This window comes from Ictidomys tridecemlineatus, chromosome 13, assembly GCF_052094955.1.
Source record: "Ictidomys tridecemlineatus isolate mIctTri1 chromosome 13, mIctTri1.hap1, whole genome shotgun sequence".
NCBI classification, from domain to species: domain Eukaryota; kingdom Metazoa; phylum Chordata; class Mammalia; order Rodentia; family Sciuridae; genus Ictidomys; species Ictidomys tridecemlineatus.
In genome coordinates, this window is record NC_135489.1 from 10,040,217 (window position 1) to 10,053,532 (window position 13,316).

The 13,316-nt window shown below is 31.8% G+C and overlaps 1 protein-coding gene across 3 annotated transcripts in view; it reads left to right on the forward strand.

Annotated features, from left to right (window-relative positions):
- The first annotated feature begins 2,819 nt into the window (after positions 1-2,819).
- Cdh19 (cadherin 19) overlaps positions 2,820-13,316 on the forward strand; it is a 76,993-nt gene continuing 66,496 nt past the window's right edge. For 2 of the 3 annotated variants that reach the window (XM_078029905.1, XM_078029907.1), the window contains exon 1: positions 2,820-3,185. The gene's annotated coding sequence lies outside the window, so the exon portion shown is untranslated. Of the gene's footprint in view, positions 3,186-10,119; positions 10,277-13,316 lie in introns of all 3 variants that reach the window. The other variant, XM_078029906.1, reaches the window with a different exon arrangement.

Below are 13,316 nucleotides of genomic sequence, written 5' to 3' on the forward strand. Positions count from 1 at the left end.
AAGGTAGAGTATCCTGCTCCTACATTAAACTTTATTTTATTGCACAGGTAAAACAACCACACTGGCTCTGCTACAGGAACTGGGGCAGTGGAGGAATTAAAGTTGTTCAACAATTGTTTTGCTCACTGTTTCCACCAAGTTGAATAACCAGGTAAAATACATGAATAATTAAAAAACCCAGAATAAAACCGACAGAGCACTGGCTTTCAACAACAAGCTTCAGCACCGAATGAACACAGGAACTACTACCCATGCAACAAGAAGGTAACCAGCACCGTAGGGGGTTTGATGGGCGCTGCACACCTTCATAATAGTAAATCATGACACTAAATTAAAGGGTGATTTTGAGAAAATGTTTGCGGTAAAACTGTGATAATAGTAGCAAAACCAAGAAACAAAGCATAAACAAAAAGCGGGCACAAAGATGATCGGGTAGGAGTATTCCTATCCAAGGCACATGCCTGGAGTTTTAGAACTGAAGGAAGCAAAGATTTGGGGGAATGTGCACTAAAGATACATCTTTCTTCAGAACTTTGGATGCAGTCTTCACCAGTTCCTTATAGAAGAATCTGGGAACACTTACAGTTCTGTACCTAATACTGGCAAATTAAGGGGATATTTTGAGGCAGTACATTTTGACCTTAATTACATTTTTCTTTCAGGCTATGATCTACTGAAGACGTTATGTTTATTACTCCAGAGGTGAATACAGTCCAAACAAAGAAGCTGTTGATTTACTGAATGGAAATCTGAAGGAATGCCAAAATGTCAAAAAGGTCAATATTTTTGAAAGAAAAAAAGAATTTTATTTACAAAAACTTAGCGCTGTGCAATAAGTTTTATTAGTTTTACTCCTACTGTGTTCATTAGTTTCATTTAAATTTTGACTTGGATGGAGGTTCAGGGTAGTATTTATAATTTTGTGAGAACTGGACATGAAGCAGGGAAGCAGAGCTTGGAGCACAGTGTAGAAATGGTTCATAATGATGCTGAGACTAGATTTTACATCTTCCCAGTAGATGGAGTAGAACTTGGGAAAGAAAGAAGAGAGAAAGGAATTCATGTGCTTTATCTCCCGAATTGCTTCTACTAACCAAGTTTCAGGGATGCTTATAACTGCAAACATTTCCCCTTGTTTAGGGTAGGTAGACCCCATTAGCATGGCTTGCCCCTCAGGTACTGATGACACTCTGAAACTCTTTGTGGAGTTTCTTTCCCTCCATTGCTGTGAAGTGTGAGGAGCCAGGCTGATGTGGGGACTGTGATAAGGAGATTCCTGAGTATAACTATGACTTAAGATATCAGCTTAAAATACTCCCTCCTGCCCCACTCCCCAGTGACTAAACATGGCTAAAATCAATTCAAAGAAGCCCATTTAGCCTGCAAAGAAGAAGAGAAGTCTTCACTGAGATGTTAGAACCACCGTGGTCCTACCATATGGAGCACAAGGTGGAGACCAACTTCTAAGTGAGAAGCTACCTGTATGTCCTGGAGAAACCCAGCACCATCCTCAGGAGCTGAAATGCAGACCAGGGAAACATGCACACGGGCACAGAAACTCAGAAAGACTTTCAGTGCGAGAGTAGGAAGAGAATCCTTAGTTTAAAAGGGTTGCCTATAAAAGTCAAAAATAAACATTATGTCATTAGTGGAATTGAGAGCCTGTGATTTAGTATAGATTTAGTTGCAGTGATTGAAAAGAAAATATTTTTGTAATGTGGTGACTGAAAATTTATACGCAGTTAAATTATGTGAAATAATGAATTACTAATGAATTAATTGTGGCTGTTTTGATGATATCCACAATTTAGGCAAACTGTTCCTGTCCATAAATGTTAAGATGATCAGTAAGTAAATAAATAAATACATAAAGAGATTTAGGAAGACACACTTTGTACATAATGCTAATGGACAGAGTTTGGTTTTGCTTCATGCTGCAAAGGCATCTAATTTTTTTTTTTTCAAATAGTAACTAATCAAATTTGGTTGCTGTGGTTTCCAAAGTGAAATAAACATAGATGAATCATCACAAGCCACTACATGTAATACAATCCTTTTTCTACTGTCTTTCCCTTGTAATGCTAAATAAATAGATGAATAAAACAATGGAACTGCACGAAGTCCCAGTTCTACAGACTCAAGTATATTTCTGAAACTGAAGTCTGTTTCTTCACAATAATTACATATTTGAACCTTAAAAAATATTGTTTTATAGGCATTAATTATGACTTAAGACACTGTTTACATTGCTTTTTCAGCTATCTCTGGTTTGATCAAAATATTTTTGAACTTTAAAAAAATTGAATAAACAGCATGAAGAAAAAACTTACATTTTCATAATCAATCATTATTTGATGGCAAGATTTATTTTTGCATAAAGTAATACATACCTTAACTGAATAAATAAATGAAGGAGTACGAGAGGATTGGTTATAATTTAGACACTGCCCTCCTATTGTTTTTACTTAATTCCTGGGTGAGGGAGACTGCACCTGCCTAGACTTATGTGGAAATTCCTTTCTCCTTTTAGTAAAATTCTGTGTCTGCTTTAAACAGATCACTTTTTTCATAAATTAATCCTCAAAAGAGGGCAAGTCCTTCCACTTGCAGAATTCTCTATCATAAGTTGAATTGTCAACTCAAGCTAGAAAGTTCCTTCCTTCCTTTCTTTCTTTCTTTCTCTCTTTCTTTCTTTCTCTCTTTCTTTCTCTCTTTCTTTCTTTCTTTCTTTCTTTCTTTCTTTCTCTTTGTTGTTAGGAAGATGATGAAAAGAAGAAAAGAAAGGTACAAAAGACAAAAGAAAAAAGAATGAAGGAAGGGAGGGAGGGGGAGAGAGAGAGAGAGAGAGAGGGAAAGAGAAACCTAGCTCATCTACTTGCTTAGTTGTCTGCATATTAACCCTGGACTATGGAGGGACATTAGAATGCCCTTATGATATTTTGCACAAAAGGCTCAGTGTTCGTGGCTCCACGCAGAGAACCCAAAATAGCATTCAGTAAGCAGTGACATAGTGACAGTGCTGTGGTACTAAAAGCACAGCGTTTGTAACTCAGAGCAATGTGGCACATGGAAAGTTTGCAGAGACGCCTGTGAAAGAAATTAAGGACATCTTCCTTCCTTCCCTGTGTCTTATTGGAAGTTTGGATTTCAGTTTCCAGGGAGGCCCTGCGTTTGAAGCTGTAGAGGTAAGACTGTGATAATTGTGCATATTTTGAATTATTTTGATAATTTATTACTGATAATCAAGGTCAAAAGTACTTGAAAAACTGTTGTTAGTTTGTACTTCATTAGGGAAAATTCTAAATTTTGAAATCACGTGTGTATTGAACTTTCTTTAGGACAAATTTCTATAAAAACAAGTCTTTATCATAACAGTGCAAACTGAGGGAAAAATGTAGCTCATATCTCACAACATAAAAAACTTAAGTTTCTTGATGAATGTATAGCTACTGCACATTTTTCCTTCTCTGGGATTTTAATTTTTAATTTACTATGAATTTTTTTGTACCATCAGGTATTATGAATAATGAAGTTGTTGTCATCACTTAAATTAGAGAAAATATTAATTTTGAAAAAATATTAATTTAAAATTTATTTTTTAAGCATAGGTTTTCAGCATAATATTTTCCACTTATTTAAAAATGAGGTATTATCAAAGTTAGCATGTATTGTTTTTATTCATCTTTGTCCATTTTTTGATTTGTTTTGGTCCAATCATTCGATTTAATTCAATAATTTCTAAAGCCAAAATCTGTAATTCAAAATTCTGTAAATATTTCTAATTAAAATGAAATATTGAGTCTCATGAATACAAAATAATTCATAGCTATATGTTCATGTTTGCATGTTGTTGTACATGCATGTGCAACATGTCAATTACATGTAATGAAAGAATAATTCATCATACATGTGAAATGCAAAATGAAAATTAAGAAAAGGCAAAAAGGTGAGTTATAAAACATGTTTTAATTCTGATATTTTTAATTGTATTACTAATTTTAATAAAATATTTCAAAGTAAATTTGCAAAAGGGTTATAGTCAATCTAACCAAAATATTAATAAAATAAAATAAAATGTTCATCAAAATAAGAAAAATCCTTATAGAATGACAAATGTTTTCTTTACAGTAACTTTTACTTTAGCTCCATAAATTCTTCTGCAAGGAAGACAATATTTAGCTAAAAATTTCTAGATTTTTTCATATTTTGGATATTTCTGTAATATAAAGTGAAATTATATGCTTTTATATAGTATTTATATTACAAAATTTAAATATTTCAAATATTTTGAGTTATAAATATGAATACTTATGAAAGCTGAATGCAAAATGGGTTTTCAAAATAATGCAAACCTTTTGATTTATCAAATTTAATAGCTAAAAAGGTTTATAAAATAGTAAACACCTCAAAATTAAATGTCTATGATTATTTAAAAGACTAACAAATTTATGTAATTTAGAAATCACCTCACTTCCTGCTGCTCTTTATAAGTGTGTTCTAGGTTGCCAAGGTTTTATAACAACTAATGAAATACATCACATTATATAAATTAAGTATGCATTTTATAGCCTCATATTTTAGTAATTTTTAAATTTTTGCCCTCATGAAACATTTCTATTTTTCTACTTATACATATATACCCATTTAAATTCACAGTTTATACAGTGTTTAAGCATATGTGATCCATTTTTAATTTTTGTTTTGAATTATTTTCCATTTTGGAATATTTCCAAGTTACTTATCCATAGGATTTTTTAAAATTAATTTGATTAAATTATCTCAAACAAAACACATTTTAAGATTGTTTTCATTTTGAAAGTTTTTAGCATAAAAGAGTGATGTTTTGTGAAATACAATTGTTAAAATTAATTTAAATTATAAAGTAAAAAAATTAATGTGCATCAATGTCTTTCATGTATTCTTTGGTAACCAGACCCTTCCTTGAGGAGTTTCTCATAATACAGCTACCTAAAAATTGTTAAATAATAATATATAAATCAACATATTCAGACTGTTTTGCAACTCATGATTTAATGTGTGCACTTTAAATTTGTTTGTTCTCATGTTGAAGAGTATTACTTGACATGCAATTGAGTGTGAGTGCAGTAGGAATAATGTACTCCTCTCTGTGAGAGGATTATTGTTCTTTTCATAGCTTTCTTTTTATGAGCATTGGTTGTTACTGGTATGGTGCTAATGAATAAGGGAAAATGGAACATTTAAATCTATTTTTTTCCATGATGATTTCCTTTAATATCCATGTCTTCGGACATACATGTATTTACTTTGATATAACAGATTGAGATTGAAATATAAATGAGTGTGGAATCTACTAATAATCACACAAGAATCTTTTCTATTAATGCTGAAGACAGCTCACAGGTTCAATGAATTGCCTTTTCCAAATTGGCCAGAATGATATTTGACACCTGAGAAACAAAACAAAACAAAATGTACCCTCTTAGTTTGTTACCCACTATCACCAACCCTCAGTTGAGGGAACTCAGATAAATGTTCTAGAACTTGTTTTCCAATGTTTATAATATATCAATTTCTTTTTCAAACAATTTATCTCTGGAAGATTTTGGTATGATCCATTAGCATGTGTTTGTCTGGTTTCAATCAATATCTGAGAATTAGTAAGACACATTTTTTTTTTCAGAATTGTTATGTCAATTACCTAACAATAACATTCAGAATCATCAAAGTATGTCTTTTTTTTTTTTATTGTTGGTCGTTCAAAACATTACACAGTTCTTAATACATCATCTTTCACAGTTTGATTCAAGTGGGTTATGAACTCCCAACTTTACCCCGTATACAGATTGCTGTTTCACATCAGTTACCCTTCCACTGATTGACATATTGCCTTTCTAGTGCCTGATGTATTCTGCTGTCTGTCCTATTCTCTACTATCCCCCCCAAAGTATGTCTTAAGATTAAATGAGAACCCCTGTTTTTCAGAACCCCTACTATAGTGTACCAAGTCAAATTTGAAGTTATTTTAGAGCAGATAAATATTGCGGATCAATACATCTCATTTTATCTGGTCTTCAATCCTAAGCAGTTGCATGATAAATGGAATTTGTAAACTCTCATGACAGCATATTAAAATGAGAATAATTTTACACACAAGTCATACCCTAAATTAATGTAGGTAATTTTCTCTATGTGTAAAATTTAGAAATGGCATTCCTGTGGAAATGAGTAAAGTACATAAAACTCATAGAAATAGAAAATTCTACCATTTTCTACCCATAAATTATATTATAGCTAAACTTCCAAAGAGTTTTGTATTTTATTATTAGAAATCTCTAGTAGAAAGCCAGTAACCTTCTTTGATAAATAGATAATTAATACTACCAAATATACAAACATCAAATGTAACTTCACTAAAAAAAGATAAAGAGGAAAGTACATATACACATCTCTGTTTGAATCTTGAAAAGAGTATTGTTATTTGTCACTAAGAAAATACTTATTGCCAGTGCTTGAAATTTCTCTTCAACTGGTAAAGCAAAATGTAACCCTTTCTCTATAGTGTTTGATCAAAACGAAGTGGGCTACATTCTTATTTCTGAGTTAGATATACATGTATCTCTTTCTTTTAAATAGTACTTTTATCAATGACGTTTTTTAGGACATAGATTTCCTTTTCTATATTTTCCCTCTTCTAAGTAATGTCTTTAAAAGAAGTTAATTCTATTGGCATATCAGAATTTGACTTCAAATTTATGGTTAATAATAAATAAGCTTATATCTATACACATATATATCCATAATCCTATCTATATATTTGTATAGAGATAGATGATTTCAAACTAATATGTATAGTCCTTTGATAATTTTATAACCATATAATTTTTTTACTGCTTTTTATAGGATATGATTTTATAGTTACTTTATAAAATTTACATTAGGCTATATTTAAATACATGAAGAAATGTTATAATTGTATGCATGTATGTATGGGTGTGTACACGTATATCTAACTAACTATGCATTTTAGGTCAAAGCCTAAAACATGATTTTTAATCCAAAGTATAAATTTTATGGGATTATGTGGAATCTTAGTCTAATAATACTAATATTTTGATTTGTGAAGAAAAACAATACACTTTTAAGATTGTAAGTGTGTCAGATAGAGCCCTAATATCCAGAGTATACAAAGAACTCAAAAAATAGACAATAAGATAACGAATAACTCAATCAACAAATGGGCCAAGTACCTGAACAGACACTTCTCAGAGGAGGACATACAATCAATCAACAAGTACATGAAAAAATGCTCACCATCTCTAGCAGTCAGAGAAATGCAAATCAAAACTACCCTAAGATACCATCTCACTCCAGTAAGATTGGCAGCCATTAGGAAGTCAAACAACAACAAATGCTGGTGAGGATGTGGGGAAAAGGGTACACTTGTACATTGCTGGTGGGACTGCAAATTGGTGTGGCCAATTTGGAAAGCAGTATGGAGATTTCTTGGAAAGCTGGGAATGGAACCACCATTTGACCCAGCTATTCCCCTTCTGGGTCTATTCCCTAAAGACCTAAAAAGAGCATACTACAGGGACACTGCTACATCGATGTTGATAGCAGCACAATTCACAATAGCAAGACTGTGGAACCAACCCAGATGCCCTTCAATAGATGAATGGATAAAAAAAAATGTGGCATTTATACACAATTGAGAATTACTCTGCATTAAAAAATGACAAAATCATAGAATTTGCAGGGAAATGGATGGCATTAGAAGCAGATTATGCTAAGTGAAGCTAGCCATTCCCGGAAAAACAAATTCCAAATGTCTTCTTTGATATAAGGAGAGTAACTAAGAACAGAGTAGGGATGAAGAGCATGAGAAGAAGATTAACATTAAACAGGGTTGAGAGGTGGGAGGAAAAGGGAGAGAGAAGGGAAATTGCATGGAAATGGAAGGAGACCTTCAGGGTTATACAAAATTACATACAAGAGGAAGTGAGGGGAAAGGGAAAAAATACAAGGGGGAGAAATGAATTACAGTAGAGGGGGTAGAGAGAGAAGAGGGGAGGGGAGGGGAGGGAAGGGGGGATAGTAGAGGATAGGAAAGGCAGCAGAATACAACAGACACTAGTATGGCAATATGTAAATCAATGGAAGTGTAACTGATGTGATTCTGCAATCTGTATACGGGGTAAAAATGGGAGTTCATAACCCACCTGAATCAAAGTGTGAAGTATGATATATCAAGAACTATGTAATTTTTTGAACAACCAACAATAAAAATTTTTAAAAAAAGATTGTAAGTGTGGATGTTAAATATTGCAAAGCTCAGCAAGATATTCATTAGCTGCTTCTTACATATTGTAAAATAAATGGTATTAGGGTTGCTAGAATTAAAAGAATAAGATGAGGGCTTATTTTTATAGCATTCTTTCCCACAGAATATAAAAATTTTCTCCCTACCCATTGACAAATTAAAATGGGCTTATAAGCCACATAATTTGAATTCAAGGAGAAAAGATGCATCCATATATTCTGATCCATTCAGCCATTCCTCCAGATTGTACTGAATGCTTCCGCACTGACTAAAAGAAACTTGTTTTTGTTTGTTTGTTGATTTTGTTTGTTTGTTTTTCTGTCTGGTATCTACTCCTAAGAATTCAAATCTTAAAGGAGACATCCTTCCTTTTTTTTTTTTTTTTTTTTGGTATCCTTTCTGTATCTCAAAATAACCACATTCAGGACTGCTTTGTTGTCTTAAACTGATTTGTGTTTTTAACCAATCCCAGTCCTTAAAAATATACTTGCCACAGTGTATAAAAAAAGAACTTCTGTTTTATTTCTTGCTACAATATTTTTTTATTTGAAATTTAAGTGATGTACCTAAATTTCAAAGTTTAGGAAGCGCAGAGTAGGAAACTATTTATTTTCTATCCATGCCATTCATGTTAAATGGTTTTAACAACCTCCCTCATGGAATAGTTCCAATATCATATTTACTAAATTGCCTTATTTATCATACTTTATGCAAAATTAATACAAGATAATCATAAAATAATGTTCTCAAAATGTAAAGTTATTTTAACATTCTGCTTAATTAGCCAATATAATTTTAAATTTTATCTTCATAATAATTTTTATAACAAAAGTAAGCTTTTGAAAATGTGAACTCATGTAATTACTTTAGTGTACAGAAAAAAAGTGGTGCATATATTTGCATTGTAAGGATTATTCAAAAGAGACTTAGAAAGCACTGAATTTTACGTTATGTAATGTAAAGCTAAAATAAGTTTTATTTCAAGGAGGATTTTTTTCAAAATATTTTGAACCCAAATAATATATTCTCTTCTATTTTTAAAACATATTCTTTGAGATGGACATTCCATTTTAGGACCCAAGATTTTAATACAATATGATTCCCAAATGTTTATGATAAAAGATCATAATAGCAAATTTTGAATTCATTTTCCTCTATTTTGAAATTAATTTGAGCAAGCATGATTTTAATGTTTTACATACTAATATAATAGTTAACTTTGAATCTTCTGAATTTGTTCTTCACATTCAAGTCATAGGGAAATAAAAATATTGGCGATTAATTGCTACTTATAATTATAATTTTTGTTATTCTTTATGATAAGTACAATTTTCCAAGTATTTTCTTTGGTACTTTATCATTTTCTATGCAACAGCATCTATGTTACCTTTTAACTGCTGCAAAAACTACTTCTCAGACACTGTATTCTCTCTATTTAATAACCACCATTAACTCTAATCCACTCCTCAACCCCTAGCCCTGCTATCATTGCTAACCTGTTTTTCTTCTCTGAGAAACTACTTTAAATGATCCATCTGCTACTGAAATTCCGTTCTTGACCTTCACTCAATCTTTAATCCATTATTTTTGATTTCTGAGAGTCACTCCTAAAACATCTCAGCTATTCACTAAATGGTACTGGTCATTTTAATTAATAGCATATAAGTAAACTAAATTAAAATGGAAGCAGTTGGGAATAATACAGTCTATTGACCACATTCTTGACTTCATGATGTATATTTGTCCAAAATCATATCCTCTCAGTTTGTACTCTTTACAGTAACCATCTATTCTGAATCTAATCTGGCAACTTAAAGTTACTCTTGTAGGATTGATCATAGAAAATGAAAACCAGTCATCAGAGGATTGGTGAAACTTGTTCTCTTGAAGGGATGAAATGAGAAACCAAAATCAAAATAAAATGGGGACGTGGACCTGAAGAAAATGGTCATGCCTGGCTCCTTCACCTGGCAGGTTAGTCTCCAAAGTCTGCAGGAGGTCATCCTGACCATTATTTCAGCCATGGAAAAATAGGAGAAATTTTATTTATGTTTATGGCTTTACCTCATTCTTTTGAATTGAAATTCTGAGTTGTTTTAAATTTATTTTTATTAGAATATTTATAAACACATTAATTTTACAAATCGATGGGATGGACTGTGACATTTCCGTATATGCATGGCTAGTGCCCTGTGTCCAACAAACTTTCTTTTAGTCTTGGGTCCTCTCACTTTTCCCCTTCTCTCCAATATCCTTCCCATTCCTTAAAAGACCCTCTTTTAAAAGACCCTTTTCTTTAAAAAGACCCTTTTCTTTCTGTGCCCCTTCTTTAACTTCCCCATCTTTAGTAACCACTGTTTCATTCTGTACAAGATTGAAACAAGATTGACCTATTGGTTTCCTTAAATGAATAAGAGTATGTGGTGTTTGTCTTTCAGAGCCTGATTTGTTTAATTTAACATACTATTCTCCAGTTGCATCTGTGTTGGTGCAAATGATAAGACCTGCTTTTTATGGCTAATATATTGCATAAATACACCACAATATTTTTATGCATTGATTTGCTGTAGGGCATCTGGGTTACTTTCATGTTTTATCTTTCATAAATAGGGTTGCGGTAAACATGGAGATCCAAGTATCATTTTGATATAAATATGTCAAATCCATTGGAATGTACTCAATAGTGGAATTGCTGGGTCTTATGGTAGTTGATTTTTAGATAATTTTTTCCCTAAAAATCTCCATACCGTATTATGTAATGACTATACTGGTTTGTATTCCAAATAACAGTTTATAAGAGTTTTATTTTCCCATTATCTTCACTAGCATTTTTTTAACCTTTTTGGTGTTGGCCATTACAGCTGGAGTAAGATGATGGTACCAGTGTGAATTTATTTTGCATTTCTCTAATGATTTGTGAAATTGAGCAATTTTATGTATCTCTTGGCAATTATAAGTCTTCTTCAAAAAGGGTCTATTTAGTTCATTTTAAAAATAGGTTTCTTTGGTATTCATCTCCTTCATTCCTTCTGTGTTCTGGATGTCAAATTCTTGACAGATGTACCATTTGCCCATACTTTCTTCCATTCTAAAGATTGTCTGAATCCTGTTGATTATTTCCTTTGCTGTGCAGAAGCTTCTCAATTTGATGGAGTCATCTTTGCTCATCTTTACTTCTGTTGCCTGTGCTTTTGGGTTTCTGTCTAAAATAATTCTTGCATGTGTCAATATCTTGAGGTGTTTCTTCTTTGTTTTCTTGTTGTTGTTATGTAGTCTTCAGTTGTTGTGTAGTGTTGTAGTCTTCAGGTTTAAAAGTTAGGTCTTTGATTCATTTTGACTTGATTTTTGTGTATGATAAGATAAAGAGAATTCACAGTTTATGAAATATTGTACTTAGTAGTAAACATTGTGCATGCAAATCATTAGTAGGTAAATATGTGTATATATAACATATGCATATGGATACAAATATTGGGATTCATCCTAAGAATATTTTATTGTAAGAGTATAAGGGTAAGAAATTGGGTATAATGCCCTAGAAATAAACCCAAGCCAACAATCATATATATCTCTATTTTTTTCTTTCTCAAAAAACACACATATTCCATAAAATGTTTCCTGCAAAGACATTGCTCAAGTTACCTTCTCTGGAAAAAGCAGATTCCTTTAGTTCCAGTCCAATGAGGTATTATATGGCTAAACCAAGTTACTTTAATTTTATGTGTTCAAACTCTGCATTTATAAATTAACAATATTAGAGCCTCTGCCATAGAATCATAATAAGACAAATCAGTTTGTCAGATTGTCACAGTTTTTGTGTAGTCATTGTCCTAGAGTAAACACATGACACACATTAGACAAGATGATGATAATGACAACATGATGATGTCCATATCGTTCGCCTTAGAATTACCTTTGGAGTTTGTGTATCTAACTTATGAAGGGAAAGCTATGGAGTGGGATAACTACTTTTTAATCTATCTTTTCAGTTGATACTTAGAATTATGTGTGTAAATCATTTCCCCAAAGTAGATGGATTGAGTTCATCAAGTTCCTGGATTTTTTACACTTTAAAGATGGAAGTATTCATTCTCCACATGAATAATAAGATTTTAAACTAAAAAAATATGAAAAATTCCAATGTATATTAATAATAGTTTTTATCATGTTTATTCATATTTCAAAATAATTACTTTTACAATTGTCAGATATGGTGATTTTTATAGGGGCAGAAGAAATGCTTTTAATATTCAACCCAATTCATCTGAATTAGATACTATGTGGTTTTGAGATACAATTATATTAATTTTAGGTAGTATACTCATTCCACACAGCATACACACATACCTATGCACAAAAAAAGCAAAATGGCAACTTGTTTCAATTATATTTTTTCAATTTGCTAGGGATGGGGTCTTAGAAAAATCATTTATATTATGCCTTTTTCAATACAAAAATGATATTTTACACACCATTTAGCAGTGGTGCTTACTAAGTATTTCTTTTGACATCAGAATAAGTTTGTAGATGTTGTAGTTATGGGGAATATGTAGTGAGAAAGAAATCAATAATTGGAGAAAAGAACATTTTGTTGAAATATATTTTTTTTAGGTATTATGTACTAGTATCACAACATCAGCAAAACTGTCAAATGGAACACAAATCTGTCTATTGTTAACTCTAGTAAATGTTGGCTAAAAAGATTTTCAACAAATAAGAAGTGAAAACACACCTTTATAACAGAAATTTAAGACAAAAGAAATAAATGCTGTAAGAAATTCTTGAAACAATAGAATATGTTGTTGGTAACAATAAGATAATTTTTCCTTCATATGTTCTCTGTAGCTAAGTATGTGAGTCCAACCTTGTCAGGTAATATTCATGTGAGGAAAGTAGTTAATTATCCAAAACAATGTTTGCACAATTATGTGATTATGTAATTCCCTAGTATTTACATATATGTTAATTGATGGACTTGCCAAATTGTAATGAAGTAGGGATGTTTCATGAACTT